The 16671-nt window shown below is 39.2% G+C and overlaps 5 non-coding genes across 5 annotated transcripts; all 5 read left to right on the forward strand.

The window, feature by feature from the left end:
* Window positions 1-20: 20 nt before the first annotated feature.
* Window positions 21-170, forward strand: LOC142100492 (U12 minor spliceosomal RNA). Its single transcript, XR_012678798.1, has one exon. It is a non-coding gene; the product is annotated as a U12 minor spliceosomal RNA (small nuclear RNA).
* A 4792-nt stretch (window positions 171-4962) lies between these two features.
* LOC142100508 (U12 minor spliceosomal RNA) lies at window positions 4963-5112 on the forward strand. Its single transcript, XR_012678812.1, has one exon. It is a non-coding gene; the product is annotated as a U12 minor spliceosomal RNA (small nuclear RNA).
* Window positions 5113-8124: 3012 nt separating this feature from the next.
* Window positions 8125-8274, forward strand: LOC142100495 (U12 minor spliceosomal RNA). Its single transcript, XR_012678801.1, has one exon. It is a non-coding gene; the product is annotated as a U12 minor spliceosomal RNA (small nuclear RNA).
* A 3011-nt stretch (window positions 8275-11285) lies between these two features.
* Window positions 11286-11435, forward strand: LOC142100493 (U12 minor spliceosomal RNA). Its single transcript, XR_012678799.1, has one exon. It is a non-coding gene; the product is annotated as a U12 minor spliceosomal RNA (small nuclear RNA).
* Window positions 11436-16230: 4795 nt separating this feature from the next.
* LOC142100497 (U12 minor spliceosomal RNA) lies at window positions 16231-16380 on the forward strand. The gene has a single exon (XR_012678802.1). It is a non-coding gene; the product is annotated as a U12 minor spliceosomal RNA (small nuclear RNA).
* The last annotated feature ends 291 nt before the right edge of the window (window positions 16381-16671 follow it).

Below are 16671 nucleotides of genomic sequence, written 5' to 3' on the forward strand. Positions count from 1 at the left end.
ACATACAGAAATAACGAACTATGCCTTAAACTAATGAGTAAGGAAAATAACGAGCTGGGGTGACGCCTGGTTCCTCACTACTCATGTGAGAAGAATTTTTGAACGGGTATAGGTTACCCCGTGGAGGATTTGCCTACTTTGTGAGACCTCCAGGTGCAGTGATCTACCCGATCCCTATATATGTTAAATATAAGAATATGCTTCTAATTTTACTATATTGCTGTAACAGTAAGTAGTGATACAGCAAATGACTCCCCTACTTTCTAACAGTTCTCTCTAGTGATGGGAAATCTAGTTCATTTGGAAGATTAGTTCATTTCACTCAGTTAGTTCAGTTAGATCACTGGCTCTGGAACACTGCTTAGAGAAGTGATTGGAGACATAGATCTAGTATATTACACATACTGCAGGCATATCTAATACCTCATTAGATGAGTTATAGTCCTGTTAAAATGATCAGATAAGTTTAATATGTCAGATCATTTTTAATATTTTAAAAAGGGCAATCACTTATACAAAAACTAGTAGTGATACGTTGAGCTCTGCAGAGTTAATTACATTTTCATATTTTTTTTACTTCCATAATATGCAAATGAAAAAGGGTCTGAGGGTCTTATAGGGTCTGAGGCATTATGGAGAGCAAAGATAAAAAATAGAGTTTTCTGATTCTGGATAAACCATGTTATAATGCAGGAGTGCAAATGTGTTTATTATTTTGCCCATAAGATAAATACTGGCTGTTTTTTTCATCTAACACACAAATACTTGATAGCTTTATTTTTACAATGAAGTTGAAAGTTTAGCTAGGAGATGCCCTACCCCAACTAGAAAACTGACCACATATTTTAAATATATATAAATCCCCCTCTAATGTAACATGGTTTTGCCAAGGTTCTAATTTACTGCTTTGTTTACATTGCTCTCCTTAATGACTCATAGTTGTTTAAATCACTACTAGGTACAAATGACAGTCCAGCAACTAATCTATTTGGTGAGAGAAAGTATAATAATATGCCACTGCAAAAGCAAGGTGGAAGCACATAAAACATTTCCAAAGAGGATAGTTGGAGAAGTTGCCCATAGCAACCAATAAGCTTCTATCTATAACTTATGAAGTACATTCTATAAAATGATATGCAGAAGTGGATTGGTTGCTGAGAGTAACTCCTTTATCTATCCCCTTTCGAAAGTTTAATGCATCACCCCTATAAAATTGAGATCAGTGCAATCAGGATATAGGGGAGATGTATCAAATCTTAGGGGTGAACTTTTACAGCTGTAAAAAACCCCAAATAGGCATCGCGTCACTGTGGGGCAAGGCCAAAATGGCGCAATTCATGAAGCCAAGCCACCTACGCCCATACCCTGCTCCAGGAACTCCCAGATGTAACCAACATAATGTTGGCAATTATCACTAATCAGCATCTGTCATTTATCTAGCAGAGTCTATAAAATGTCAAAAAATGATTGGTTGCTATGGGCAACGCTTCCACTTTATCTCTCTTGAAGGTTTAATACATCTCCCCTGTATATATGGTGCAGTAAATAGAACTACAGTATATAACATGCAGCACTCAGCAGTGCAGTGTGTCTGGAGCTGACAGGGAAGGGAATGTATCCTGTGACACATGAGCTAAATGATCTAAATGATTGAAAATATTGAGAAGAGTGGAATGATTTGAAGACTCGTATGAGTTACTGAGTGAAATGAACTAGATGAACTATTGAACTCCTGAGTGAGGAGAATGACTCATGACTCATAGCTCAGTGATCAGCTCCAGTCTCACAGAATGTCTGAACACAGCAGTGCCCCCTTTGGTAGTTTAGAGGTACTGAGTCATGAGTATTAAATGAGAGCTGAATAGAAACAAAAGAGACGGTGTGAATGAGACAGTGAGTGAGGCTGCTGGAGCTGCTCGCGCTTTATCTCTAACTCCTCCCACTTGTTTTAGTTCCTGGTGAACTAATATTTGCCAGAGCTGTGAACTAAATGATTTAGTTCACTTAGAAGATTAGTTCATTTGATCTAATCATTCGTGAACTACCCATCACTAGTTCTCTCTAATACTTTCTGATATGGGGGCATATTTAAAAAATAGTGATGGTGCACTTACCGTGCAATCCAGGTCCCAGAGTGTGTCCTGCATATTTATGAAGGGTGCATTGCAGCAGATATCGTGGATATCTGCTGCTTTGCATTCCTTCTTGCTTTTGGGAGCAGTCACCATTCTACAGTATGGTGACTGCTCCCAACCGCAATCTAACAAACCCCGCATCGGTCCGCCCCCATTTTAATTAATTTAATTACCTATGTGAAAAATAAAATGGTACATTGAATCTTGTACTTCTGGCAAGGTAAGCTGATTCTTAACCATATTAAAAGCAACTACCCTCCCCTGATGGTGGATGAAGCAACAAGACTAATAGCACTAGTGAACTTGATATTAAATAAACATATATAAAAATATATCTCTCTCTTTATAATATCTAACCTTCAGGTAAGGGGATATATACTTAATGGTGATCATAATACAATAACATTTCACCAATTTATTTAAGAAGATAGTTTGTGGCTACAAAAATCATGTATTCACAAAGGCAGAATTTAATCACCTTGGAGAAGCATTAAAGCTTATGTGAAATATTGATGGCTAAAGAATTGGGTTCTCGGCCTTTTGGCTAAGATCAAGCATGTACCTGTCCAAGTTGGGGATCTGTCCACCCTGAAAGGGCAATGGGAAAGCTTGGTTTGGTGAGAAGGCCGATACCTTGAAAGCCTGAGAACTAGTGCCCCTGGAGTAATGACCCAGGGGTGCCTGAACTCACTTGGGGACTGGTCACCCTCATTTGATAGTATGGCACAGAGCACAAACCTCACTTTCAGCTACACACAATTCCTTTCCTCGGCCTTCTAGTTAGGCAGGAATAACTTTTAACATCTCGAGAGCATGGCTGTGGCCGTTTTGCACGGTACTATTTCTTTTTTCTCACTGATTGTCACTGCACTTATTCTTACGTTTTATTCCACGGATTGGAGGAGGTGTGGCAGCCCTTATGGGTCCGATCCCTGAAGATCTAGGGGAGGTGGTGTGGTCCTAGTGGATCCCACTTCCCTGAAACCACTGAGGTCTCCCCTTCCTGGGGGAAGCAGAAGATTTGATGCCATGGGGGAAGCTTCGGCAGAGCCGTTGCCAAAGGTGGCCCCCTGGTCTTGCGGAGAAGGGGGCCTGAGGACCCTTGCTTCCCTAAGGAGCCTTCAGGAATAAAGGGACCCTTCTTCTTTTGAGGAGGGTCTGAAACTGTACCCTTGAGCACGTTTTTTATGTTTTCACTTATTTTTTCGGACACTTGGGAACAAAGCACGTTTTTCAGGCTTTCAATAAAAAAAAAAAATAATGCTAAAGAATTCTAAAAAAAAATTCCAAGAGCATAAATAGCAAGAAAATGAATACAATTAAAAACCTCATAATATTGGGCAACTCCAAGAATGCTATGGCAGATTGGTATGGGAAGATATAAATAAAACTGACTTCCTAAATCTATTTTCGTCAATAGTGTTCACAAAGAAAGAAAATATACTGGCTAATAGGTTGTGAAGTTTAAAGTACGCACACCGCTTGATATTACTTTCTGTCTCTGAAGAAGTGGTAAAATGTCTAAACACAATTATTAGCTTTTCTGGCCAAGATTGCATACACCCAGGTGTTATAAAGGTATTAAGTTCACTAGTAGATGGACTATTATTTCTTATATTTATGGATTCCTTTATAATGGGGTAGCATCGCATGCCTGGAGTAAAGCAGATATAAGCAGTTATCCATATTTTGAGACGGGATGAAAATGTGAGACAGGAAATCTAGAATGATAAGAAGGAATTCTAAGGGATACTATTCAGAAATATTTGAAAGATAATCCATTGCTAGGGCAATGTCAACTTGGAATTCTAAGAGGTTATTTTGAACTAATCTGTTTTAATATTATGAGCAGGTGGGCTGTAAAGTAGAACTTGGTAGTGCAACGGATGTTAAATATTTGATACTGTTCCACAAAGCAGATTGGTACGTAAAATGAGAATAATAGGAGTAGGGCAAAAAATGGTGTACATTGGTAAATAACTGGCTTAAGGATAAAAGTTGTGTTCATCAACACATACCTTAATTTGTTTCTTGGTTTTAACAACTTATAATAGAGAAGATGGGCTACTCAAAATGTCACAAAAGACACCGTTGCAGTCAAAAGCCCACTCATCAGAAATTTTAGCAGCCTATAGATGATGGAAATCCCTATTTTGAATAATGGAATCAGGTATACTGCAAACAAGAAAGTGGCAACAGCCATACCACGAAAATGTCGTGGACTAAGCACAAGCAACAGATATCTCCACCGACATAATTTGAGATGAAAAATGCACCAGCCCTTCCAAGAACCCCATAGAAAAGTTAGCATATGCTGTTGCGATATAATTGCACATCAAGGTCCACTGTAGTTGAAATAATGTTGCCCAATAACAAGTGATTTGCGTGACTGCAACAACTGTTGGCAAAACAAAAGCCAAAACAAAGAAGCAATAATTCTGCTCACTCTCTGTAGATCCCTGTTTCTGCCACCATACCTCTTTTTCCATCAATGATGCATTAGCCATATTTCTATTCGCTTCCACCACAGCAACTGTAACAAAGTGTGTGGATAAATGCTAATGATGCTATAACATCCAACCACTATCACGTTTGGTTGCTGCCATCGTGCATTTCACCAGATTAAATAATTTGCATATCTTGTAGACAACATCTGTTTCAAGGAATAAACCTCATTTTCAGCAATAACAGACAGAAATAAATAGGCTGACCAAATGCCTATTAATAATATGCTTGAAAGAACCGCTGGTAGCATGCAAGTCAACTCTCCCTTATATGTTTAGGGTTGAACCACAGGGCTATATGACACACACTGCACAGTCAAAGTATGCCTTAAACTAATGAGTAAGGAAAATAATGAGCTGGGGTGATGTCTGGTTCCTCACTACTCATGTGAGAAGAATTTTTGAACGGGTATAGGTTACCCCATGGAGGATTTGCCTACTTTGTGACACCTCCAGGTGCAGTGATCTATCCGATCCCTATATATGTTTAAATATAAGAATATGCTTGTAATTTTACTATATTGCTGTAACAGTAAGTAGTGATATTGTAAGTGATGCCCCCCACTTTCTAACAGTTCTCTCTAATACTTTCTGATATGGGGGCATATTTAAAAAATAGTGATGGTGCACTTACCGTGCAATCCAGGTCCCAGAGTGTGTCCTGCATATTTATGAAGGGTGCATCGCAGCAGATATCGTGGATATCTGCTGCTTTGCATTCCTTCTTGTTTTTGGGAGCAGTCACCATTCTACAGTATGGTGACTGCTCCCAACAGCAATCTAACAAACCCTGCATCGGTTCGCCCCCATTTTAATTAATTTAATTACCTATGTGAAAAATAAAATGGTACATTGAATCTTGCACTTCTGGCAAGGTAAGCTGATTCTTAACCATATTAAAAGCAACTATCCTCCCCTGATGGTGGATGAAGCAACAAGACTAATAGCACTAGTGAACTTGATATTAAATAAACATATATAAAAATATGTCTCTCTCTTTATAATATCTAACCTTCAGGTAAGGGGATATTTACTTAATGGTGATCATAATACAATAACATTTCACCAATTTATTTAAGAAGATAGTTTGTGGCTACAAAAATCATGTATTCACAAAGGCAGAATTTAATCACCTTGGAGAAGCATAAAAGCTTATGTGAAATATTGATGGCTAAAGAATTGGGTTCTCGGCCTTTTGGCTAAGATCAAGCATGTACCTGTCCAAGTTGGGGATCTGTCCACCCTGAAAGGGCAATGGGAAAGCTTGGTTTGGCCAGAAGGCCGGTACCTTGAAAGCCTGAGAACTAGTGCCCCTGGAGTAGTGACCCAGGGGTGCCTGAACTCACTTGCGGACTGGTCACCCTCATTTGATAGTATGGCACAGAGCATGAACCTCACTTTCAGCTACACACAATTCCTTTCCTCGGCCTTCTAGTTAGGCAGGAATAACTTTTAACATCTCGAGAGCATGGCTGTGGCCGTTTTGCACGGTACTATTTCTTTTTTCTCACTGATTGTCACTGCACTTATTCTTACGTTTTATTCCACGGATTGGAGGAGGTGTGGCAGCCCTTATGGGTCCGATCCCTGAAGATCTAGGGGAGGTGGTGTGGTCCTAGTGGATCCCACTTCCCTGAACCCACTGAGGACTCCCCTTCCTGGGGGAAGCAGAAGATTTGATGCCATGGGGGAAGCTTCGGCAGAGCCGTTGCCAAAGGTGGCCCCCTGGTCTTGCGGAGAAGGGGGCCTGAGGACCCTTGCTTCCCTAAGGAGCCTTCAGGAATAAAGGGACCCTTCTTCTTTTGAGGAGGGTCTGAAACTGTACCATTGAGCACGTTTTTTAAGTTTTCACTTATTTTTTCGAGGACTTGGGAACAAAGCACGTTTTTCAGGCTTTCAATAATAAAAAAAAAAATAATGCTAAAGAATTCTAAAAAAAAATTCCAAGAGCATAAATAGCAAGAAAATGAATACAATTAAAAACCTCATAATATTGGGCTACCCCAAGAATGCTATGGCAGATTGGTATGGGAAGATATAAATAAAACTGACTTCCTAAATCTATTTTCGTCAATAGTGTTCACAAAGAAAGAAAATATACTGGCTAATAGGTTGTGAAGTTTAAAGTACGCACACCGCTTGATATTACTTTCTGTCTCTGAGGAAGTGGTAAAATGTCTAAACACAATTATTAGCTTTTCTGGCCAAGATTGCATACACCCAGGTGTTATAAAGGTATTAAGTTCACTAGTAGATGGACTATTATTTCTTATATTTATGGATTCCTTTATAATGGGGTAGCATCGCATGCCTGGAGTAAAGCAGATATAAGCAGTTATCCATATTTTGAGACGGGATGAAAATCTGAGACAGGAAATCTAGAATGATAAGAAGGAATTCTAAGGGATACTATTCAGAAATATGTGAAAGATAATCCATTGCTAGGGCAATGTCAACTTGGAATTCTAAGAGGTTATTTTGAACTAATCTGTTTTAATATTATGAGCAGGTGGGCTGTAAAGTAGAACTTGGTAGTGCAACGGATGTTAAATATTTGATACTGTTCCACAAAGCAGATTGGTATGTAAAATGAGAATAATAGGAGTAGGGCAAAAAATGGTGTACATGGGTAGATAACTGGCTTAAGGATAAAAGATGTGTTCATCAACGCATACCTTAATTTGTTTCTTGGTTTTAACAACTTATAATAGAGAAGATGGGCTACTCAAAATGTCACAAAAGACACCGTTGCAGTCAAAAGCCCACTCATCAGAAATTTTAGCAGCCTATAGATGATGGAAATCCCTATTTTGAATAATGGAATCAGGTATACTGCAAACAAGAAAGTGGCAACAGCCATACCACGAAAATGTCGTGGACTAAGCACAAGCAACAGATATCTCCACCGACAAACATTTGAGATGAAAAATGCACCAGCCCTTCCAAGAACCCCATAGAAAAGTTAGCATATGCTGTTGCGATATAATTGCACATCAAGGTCCACTGTAGTTGAAATAATGTTGCCCAATAACAAGTGATTTGCGTGACTGCAACAAATGTTGGCAAAACAAAAGCCAAAACAAAGAAGCAATAATTCTGCTCACTCTCTGTAGATCCCTGTTTCTGCCACCATACCTCTTTTTCCATCAATGATGGATTAGCCATATTTCTATTTGCTTCCACCACAGCAACTGTAACAAAGTGTGTGGATAAATGCTAATGATGCTATAACATCCAACCACTATCACATTTGGTTGCTGCCATCATGCATTTCACCAGATTAAATAATTTGCATATCTTGTAGACAACATCTGTTTCAAGGAATAAACCTCATTTTCAGCAATAACAGACAGAAATAAATAGGCTGACCAAATGCCTATTAATAATATGCTTGAAAGAACTGCTGGTAGCATGCAAGGCAACTCTCCCTTATATGTTTAGGGTTGAACCACAGGGCTATATGACACACACTGCGCAATCAAGGTATGCCTTAAACTAATGAGTAAGGAAAATAATGAGCTGGGGTGATGCCTGGTTCCTCACTACTCATGTGAGAAGAATTTTTGAACGGGTATAGGTTACCCCATGGAGGATTTGCCTACTTTGCGAGACCTCCAGGTGCAGTGATCTATCCGATCCCTATATATGTTAAATATAAGAATATGCTTGTATTTTACTATATTGCTGTAACAGTAAGTAGTGATATTGCAAGTGATGCCCCCCCACTTTCTAACAGTTCTCTCTAATACTTTCTGATATGGGGGCATATTTAAAAAATAGTGATGGTGCACTTACCGTGCAATCCAGGTCCCAGAGTGTGTTCTGCATATTTATGAAGGGTGCATCGCAGCAGATATCGTGGATATCTGCTGTTTTGCATTCCTTCTTGTTTTTGGGAGCATTCACCATTCTACAGTATGGTGACTGCTCCCAACAGCAATCTAACAAACGCTGCATCGGTCCGCCCCCATTTTAATTAATTTAATTACCTATGTGAAAAATAAAATGGTACATTGAATCTTGCACTTCTGGCAAGGTAAGCTGATTCTTAACCATATTAAAAGCAACTACCCTCCCCTGATGGTGGATGAAGCAACAAGACTAATAGCACTAGTGAACTTGATATTAAATAAACATATATAAAAATATGTCTCTCTCTTTATAATATCTAACCTTCAGGTAAGGGGATATTTACTTAATGGTGATCATAATACAATAGCATTTCACCAATTTATTTAAGAAGATAGTTTGTGGCTACAAAAATCATGTATTCACAAAGGCAGAATTTAATCACCTTGGAGAAGCATAAAAGCTTATGTGAAATATTGATGGCTAAAGAATTGGGTTCTCGGCCTTTTGGCTAAGATCAAGCATGTACCTGTCCAAGTTGGGGATCTGTCCACCCTGAAAGGGCAATGGGAAAGCTTGGTTTGGCCAGAAGGCCGGTACCTTGAAAGCCTGAGAACTAGTGCCCCTGGAGTAGTGACCCAGGGGTGCCTGAACTCACTTGCGGACTGGTCACCCTCATTTGATAGTATGGCACAGAGCACGAACCTCACTTTCAGCTACACACAATTCCTTTCCTCGGCCTTCTAGTTAGGCAGGAATAACTTTTAACATCTCGAGAGCATGGCTGTGGCCGTTTTGCACGGTACTATTTCTTTTTTCTCACTGATTGTCACTGCACTTATTCTTACGTTTTATTCCACGGATTGGAGGAGGTGTGGCAGCCCTTATGGGTCCGATCCCTGAAGATCTAGGGGAGGTGGTGTGGTCCTAGTGGATCCCACTTCCCTGAACCCACTGAGGACTCCCCTTCCTGGGGGAAGCAGAAGATTTGATGCCATGGGGGAAGCTTCGGCAGAGCCGTTGCCAAAGGTGGCCCCCTGGTCTTGCGGAGAAGGGGGCCTGAGGACCCTTGCTTCCCTAAGGAGCCTTCAGGAATAAAGGGACCCTTCTTCTTTTGAGGAGGGTCTGAAACTGTACCCTTGAGCACGTTTTTTAAGTTTTCACTTATTTTTTCGAGGACTTGGGAACAAAGCACGTTTTTCAGGCTTTCAATAATAAAAAAAAAAATAATGCTAAAGAATTCTAAAAAAAAATTCCAAGAGCATAAATAGCAAGAAAATGAATACAATTAAAAACCTCATAATATTGGGCTACCCCAAGAATGCTATGGCAGATTGGTATGGGAAGATATAAATAAAACTGACTTCCTAAATCTATTTTCGTCAATAGTGTTCACAAAGAAAGAAAATATACTGGCTAATAGGTTGTGAAGTTTAAAGTACGCACACCGCTTGATATTACTTTCTGTCTCTGAGGAAGTGGTAAAATGTCTAAACACAATTATTAGCTTTTCTGGCCAAGATTGCATACACCCAGGTGTTATAAAGGTATTAAGTTCACTAGTAGATGGACTATTATTTCTTATATTTATGGATTCCTTTATAATGGGGTAGCATCGCATGCCTGGAGTAAAGCAGATATAAGCAGTTATCCATATTTTGAGACGGGATGAAAATCTGAGACAGGAAATCTAGAATGATAAGAAGGAATTCTAAGGAATACTATTCAGAAATATGTGAAAGATAATCCATTGCTAGGGCAATGTCAACTTGGAATTCTAAGAGGTTATTTTGAACTAATCTGTTTTAATATTATGAGCAGGTGGGCTGTAAAGTAGAACTTGGTAGTGCAACGGATGTTAAATATTTGATACTGTTCCACAAAGCAGATTGGTATGTAAAATGAGAATAATAGGAGTAGGGCAAAAAATGGTGTACATGGGTAGATAACTGGCTTAAGGATAAAAGTTGTGTTCATCAACGCATACCTTAATTTGTTTCTTGGTTTTAACAACTTATAATAGAGAAGATGGGCTACTCAAAATGTCACAAAAGACACCGTTGCAGTCAAAAGCCCACTCATCAGAAATTTTAGCAGCCTATAGATGATGGAAATCCCTATTTTGAATAATGGAATCAGGTATACTGCAAACAAGAAAGTGGCAACAGCCATACCACGAAAATGTTGTGGACTAAGCACAAGCAACAGATATCTCCACCGACAAACATTTGAGATGAAAAATGCACCAGCCCTTCCAAGAACCCCATAGAAAAGTTAGCATATGCTGTTGCGATATAATTGCACATCAAGGTCCACTGTAGTTGAAATAATGTTGCCCAATAACAAGTGATTTGCGTGACTGCAACAAATGTTGGCAAAACAAAAGCCAAAACAAAGAAGCAATAATTCTGCTCACTCTCTGTAGATCCCTGTTTCTGCCACCATACCTCTTTTTCCATCAATGATGGATTAGCCATATTTCTATTTGCTTCCACCACAGCAACTGTAACAAAGTGTGTGGATAAATGCTAATGATGCTATACCATCCAACCACTATCACATTTGGTTGCTGCCATCATGCATTTCACCAGATTAAATAATTTGCATATCTTGTAGACAACATCTGTTTCAAGGAATAAACCTCATTTTCAGCAATAACAGACAGAAATAAATATGCTGACCAAATGCCTATTAATAATATGCTTGAAAGAACCGCTGGTAGCATGCAAGTCAACTCTCCCTTATATGTTTAGGGTTGAACCACAGGGCTATATGACACACACTGCACAGTCAAAGTATGCCTTAAACTAATGAGTAAGGAAAATAATGAGCTGGGGTGGTGCCTGGTTCCTCACTACTCATGTGAGAAGAATTTTTGAACGGGTATAGGTTACCCCGTGGAGGATTTGCCTACTTTGCGAGACCTCCAGGTGCAGTGATCTACCCGATCCCTATATATGTTAAATATAAGAATATGCTTCTAATTTTACTATATTGTTGTAACAGTAAGTAGTGATACAGCAAATGACTCCCCTACTTTCTAACAGTTCTCTCTAGTGATGGGAAGTCTAGTTCATTTGGAAGATTAGTTCATTTCACTCAGTTAGTTCAGTTAGATCACTGGCTCTGGAACACTGCTTAGAGAAGTGATTGGAGACATAGATCTAGTATATTACACATACTGCAGGCATATCTAATACCTCATTAGATGAGTTATAGTCCTGTTAAAATGATCAGATAAGTTTAATATGTCAGATCATTTTTAATATTTTAAAAAGGGCAATCACTTATACAAAAACTAGTAGTGACACGTTGAGCTCTGCAGAGTTAATCACATTTTCATATTTTTTTTACTTCCATAATATGCAAATGAAAAAGGGTCTGAGGGTCTTATAGGGTCTGAGGCATTATGGAGAGCAAAGATAAAAAATAGAGTTTTCTGATTCTGGATAAACCATGTTATAATGCAGGAGTGCAAATGTGTTTATTATTTTGCCCATAAGATAAATACTGGCTGTTTTTTTCATCTAACACACAAATACTTGATAGCTTTATTTTTACAATGAAGTTGAAAGTTTAGCTAGGAGATGCCCTACCCCAACTAGAAAACTGACCACATATTTTAAATATATATAAATCCCCCTCTAATGTAACATGGTTTTGCCAAGGTTCTAATTTACTGCTTTGTTTACATTGCTCTCCTTAATGACTCATAGTTGTTTAAATCACTACTAGGTACAAATGACAGGCCAGCAACTAATCTATTTGGTGAGAGAAAGTATAATAATATGCCACTGCAAAAGCAAGGTGGAAGCACATAAAACATTTCCAAAGAGGATAGTTGGAGAAGTTGCCCATAGCAACCAATAAGCTTCTATCTATAACTTATGAAGTACATTCTATAAAATGATATGCAGAAGTGGATTGGTTGCTGAGAGTAACTCCTTTATCTATCCCCTTTCGAAAGTTTAATGCATCACCCCTATAAAATTGAGATCAGTGCAATCAGGATATAGGGGAGATGTATCAAATCTTAGGGGTGAACTTTTACAGCTGTAAAAAACCCCAAATAGGCATCGCGTCACTGTGGGGCAAGGCCAAAATGGCGCAATTCATGAAGCCAAGCCACCTACGCCCATACCCTGCTCCAGGAACTCCCAGATGTAACCAACATAATGTTGGCAATTATCACTAATCAGCATCTGTCATTTATCTAGCAGAGTCTATAAAATGTCAAAAAATGATTGGTTGCTATGGGCAACGCTTCCACTTTATCTCTCTTGAAGGTTTAATACATCTCCCCTGTATATATGGTGCAGTAAATAGAACTACAGTATATAACATGCAGCACTCAGCAGTGCAGTGTGTCTGGAGCTGACAGGGAAGGGAATGTATCCTGTGACACATGAGCTAAATGATCTAAATGATTGAAAATATTGAGAAGAGTGGAATGATTTGAAGACTCGTATGAGTTACTGAGTGAAATGAACTAGATGAACTATTGAACTCCTGAGTGAGGAGAATGACTCATGACTCATAGCTCAGTGATCAGCTCCAGTCTCACAGAATGTCTGAACACAGCAGTGCCCCCTTTGGTAGTTTAGAGGTACTGAGTCATGAGTATTAAATGAGAGCTGAATAGAAACAAAAGAGACGGTGTGAATGAGACAGTGAGTGAGGCTGCTGGAGCTGCTCGCGCTTTATCTCTAACTCCTCCCACTTGTTTTAGTTCCTGGTGAACTAATATTTGCCAGAGCTGTGAACTAAATGATTTAGTTCACTTAGAAGATTAGTTCATTTGATCTAATCATTCGTGAACTACCCATCACTAGTTCTCTCTAATACTTTCTGATATGGGGGCATATTTAAAAAATAGTGATGGTGCACTTACCGTGCAATCCAGGTCCCAGAGTGTGTCCTGCATATTTATGAAGGGTGCATCGCAGCAGATATCGTGGATATCTGCTGCTTTGCATTCCTTCTTGTTTTTGGGAGCATTCACCATTCTACAGTATGGTGACTGCTCCCAACCGCAATCTAACAAACGCTGCATCGGTCCGCCCCCATTTTAATTAATTTAATTACCTATGTGAAAAATAAAATGGTACATTGAATCTTGCACTTCTGGCAAGGTAAGCTGATTCTTAACCATATTAAAAGCAACTACCCTCCCCTGATGGTGGATGAAGCAACAAGACTAATAGCACTAGTGAACTTGATATTAAATAAACATATATAAAAATATGTCTCTCTCTTTATAATATCTAACCTTCAGGTAAGGCGATATTTACTTAATGGTGATCATAATACAATAACATTTCACCAATTTATTTAAGAAGATAGTTTGTGGCTACAAAAATCATGTATTCACAAAGGCAGAATTTAATCACCTTGGAGAAGCATAAAAGCTTATGTGAAATATTGATGGCTAAAGAATTGGGTTCTCGGCCTTTTGGCTAAGATCAAGCATGTACCTGTCCAAGTTGGGGATCTGTCCACCCTGAAAGGGCAATGGGAAAGCTTGGTTTGGCCAGAAGGCCGGTACCTTGAAAGCCTGAGAACTAGTGCCCCTGGAGTAGTGACCCAGGGGTGCCTGAACTCACTTGCGGACTGGTCACCCTCATTTGATAGCATGGCACAGAGCATGAACCTCACTTTCAGCTACACACAATTCCTTTCCTCGGCCTTCTAGTTAGGCAGGAATAACTTTTAACATCTCGAGAGCATGGCTGTGGCCGTTTTGCACGGTACTATTTCTTTTTTCTCACTGATTGTCACTGCACTTATTCTTACGTTTTATTCCACGGATTGGAGGAGGTGTGGCAGCCCTTATGGGTCCGATCCCTGAAGATCTAGGGGAGGTGGTGTGGTCCTAGTGGATCCCACTTCCCTGAACCCACTGAGGACTCCCCTTCCTGGGGGAAGCAGAAGATTTGATGCCATGGGGGAAGCTTCGGCAGAGCCGTTGCCAAAGGTGGCCCCCTGGTCTTGCGGAGAAGGGGGCCTGAGGACCCTTGCTTCCCTAAGGAGCCTTCAGGAATAAAGGGACCCTTCTTCTTTTGAGGAGGGTCTGAAACTGTACCCTTGAGCACGTTTTTTAAGTTTTCACTTATTTTTTCGAGGACTTGGGAACAAAGCACGTTTTTCAGGCTTTCAATATTAAAAAAAAAAATAATGCTAAAGAATTCTAAAAAAAAATTCCAAGAGCATAAATAGCAAGAAAATGAATACAATTAAAAACCTCATAATATTGGGCTACCCCAAGAATGCTATGGCAGATTGGTATGGGAAGATATAAATAAAACTGACTTCCTAAATCTATTTTCGTCAATAGTGTTCACAAAGAAAGAAAATATACTGGCTAATAGGTTGTGAAGTTTAAAGTACGCACACCGCTTGATATTACTTTCTGTCTCTGAGGAAGTGGTAAAATGTCTAAACACAATTATTAGCTTTTCTGGCCAAGATTGCATACACCCAGGTGTTATAAAGGTATTAAGTTCACTAGTAGATGGACTATTATTTCTTATATTTATGGATTCCTTTATAATGGGGTAGCATCGCATGCCTGGAGTAAAGCAGATATAAGCAGTTATCCATATTTTGAGACGGGATGAAAATCTGAGACAGGAAATCTAGAATGATAAGAAGGAATTCTAAGGGATACTATTCAGAAATATGTGAAAGATAATCCATTGCTAGGGCAATGTCAACTTGGAATTCTAAAAGGTTATTTTGAACTAATCTGTTTTAATATTATGAGCAGGTGGGCTGTAAAGTAGAACTTGGTAGTGCAACGGATGTTAAATATTTGATACTGTTCCACAAAGCAGATTGGTATGTAAAATGAGAATAATAGGAGTAGGGCAAAAAATGGTGTACATGGGTAGATAACTGGCTTAAGGATAAAAGTTGTGTTCATCAACGCATACCTTAATTTGTTTCTTGGTTTTAACAACTTATAATAGAGAAGATGGGCTACTCAAAATGTCACAAAAGACACCGTTGCAGTCAAAAGCCCACTCATCAGAAATTTTAGCAGCCTATAGATGATGGAAATCCCTATTTTGAATAATGGAATCAGGTATACTGCAAACAAGAAAGTGGCAACAGCCATACCACGAAAATGTCGTGGACTAAGCACAAGCAACAGATATCTCCACCGACAAACATTTGAGATGAAAAATGCACCAGCCCTTCCAAGAACCCCATAGAAAAGTTAGCATATGCTGTTGCGATATAATTGCACATCAAGGTCCACTGTAGTTGAAATAATGTTGCCCAATAACAAGTGATTTGCGTGACTGCAACAAATGTTGGCAAAACAAAAGCCAAAACAAAGAAGCAATAATTCTGCTCACTCTCTGTAGATCCCTGTTTCTGCCACCATACCTCTTTTTCCATCAATGATGGATTAGCCATATTTCTATTTGCTTCCACCACAGCAACTGTAACAAAGTGTGTGGATAAATGCTAATGATGCTATAACATCCAACCACTATCACATTTGGTTGCTGCCATCATGCATTTCACCAGATTAAATAATTTGCATATCTTGTAGACAACATCTGTTTCAAGGAATAAACCTCATTTTCAGCAATAACAGACAGAAATAAATAGGCTGACCAAATGCCTATTAATAATATGCTTGAAAGAACTGCTGGTAGCATGCAAGGCAACTCTCCCTTATATGTTTAGGGTTGAACCACAGGGCTATATGACACACACTGCGCAATCAAGGTATGCCTTAAACTAATGAGTAAGGAAAATAATGAGCTGGGGTGATGCCTGGTTCCTCACTACTCATGTGAGAAGAATTTTTGAACGGGTATAGGTTACCCCATGGAGGATTTGCCTACTTTGCGAGACCTCCAGGTGCAGTGATCTATCCGATCCCTATATATGTTAAATATAAGAATATGCTTGTATTTTACTATATTGCTGTAACAGTAAGTAGTGATATTGCAAGTGATGCCCCCCCACTTTCTAACAGTTCTCTCTAATACTTTCTGATATGGGGGCATATTTAAAAAATAGTGATGGTGCACTTACCGTGCAATCCAGGTCCCAGAGTGTGTTCTGCATATTTATGAAGGGTGCATCGCAGCAGATATCGTGGATATCTGCTGTTTTGCATTCCTTCTTGTTTTTGGGAGCATTCACCATTCTACAGTATGGTGACT

Source organism: Mixophyes fleayi, chromosome 8 (assembly GCF_038048845.1).
Source record: "Mixophyes fleayi isolate aMixFle1 chromosome 8, aMixFle1.hap1, whole genome shotgun sequence".
In the NCBI taxonomy this organism is placed as follows: domain Eukaryota; kingdom Metazoa; phylum Chordata; class Amphibia; order Anura; family Limnodynastidae; genus Mixophyes; species Mixophyes fleayi.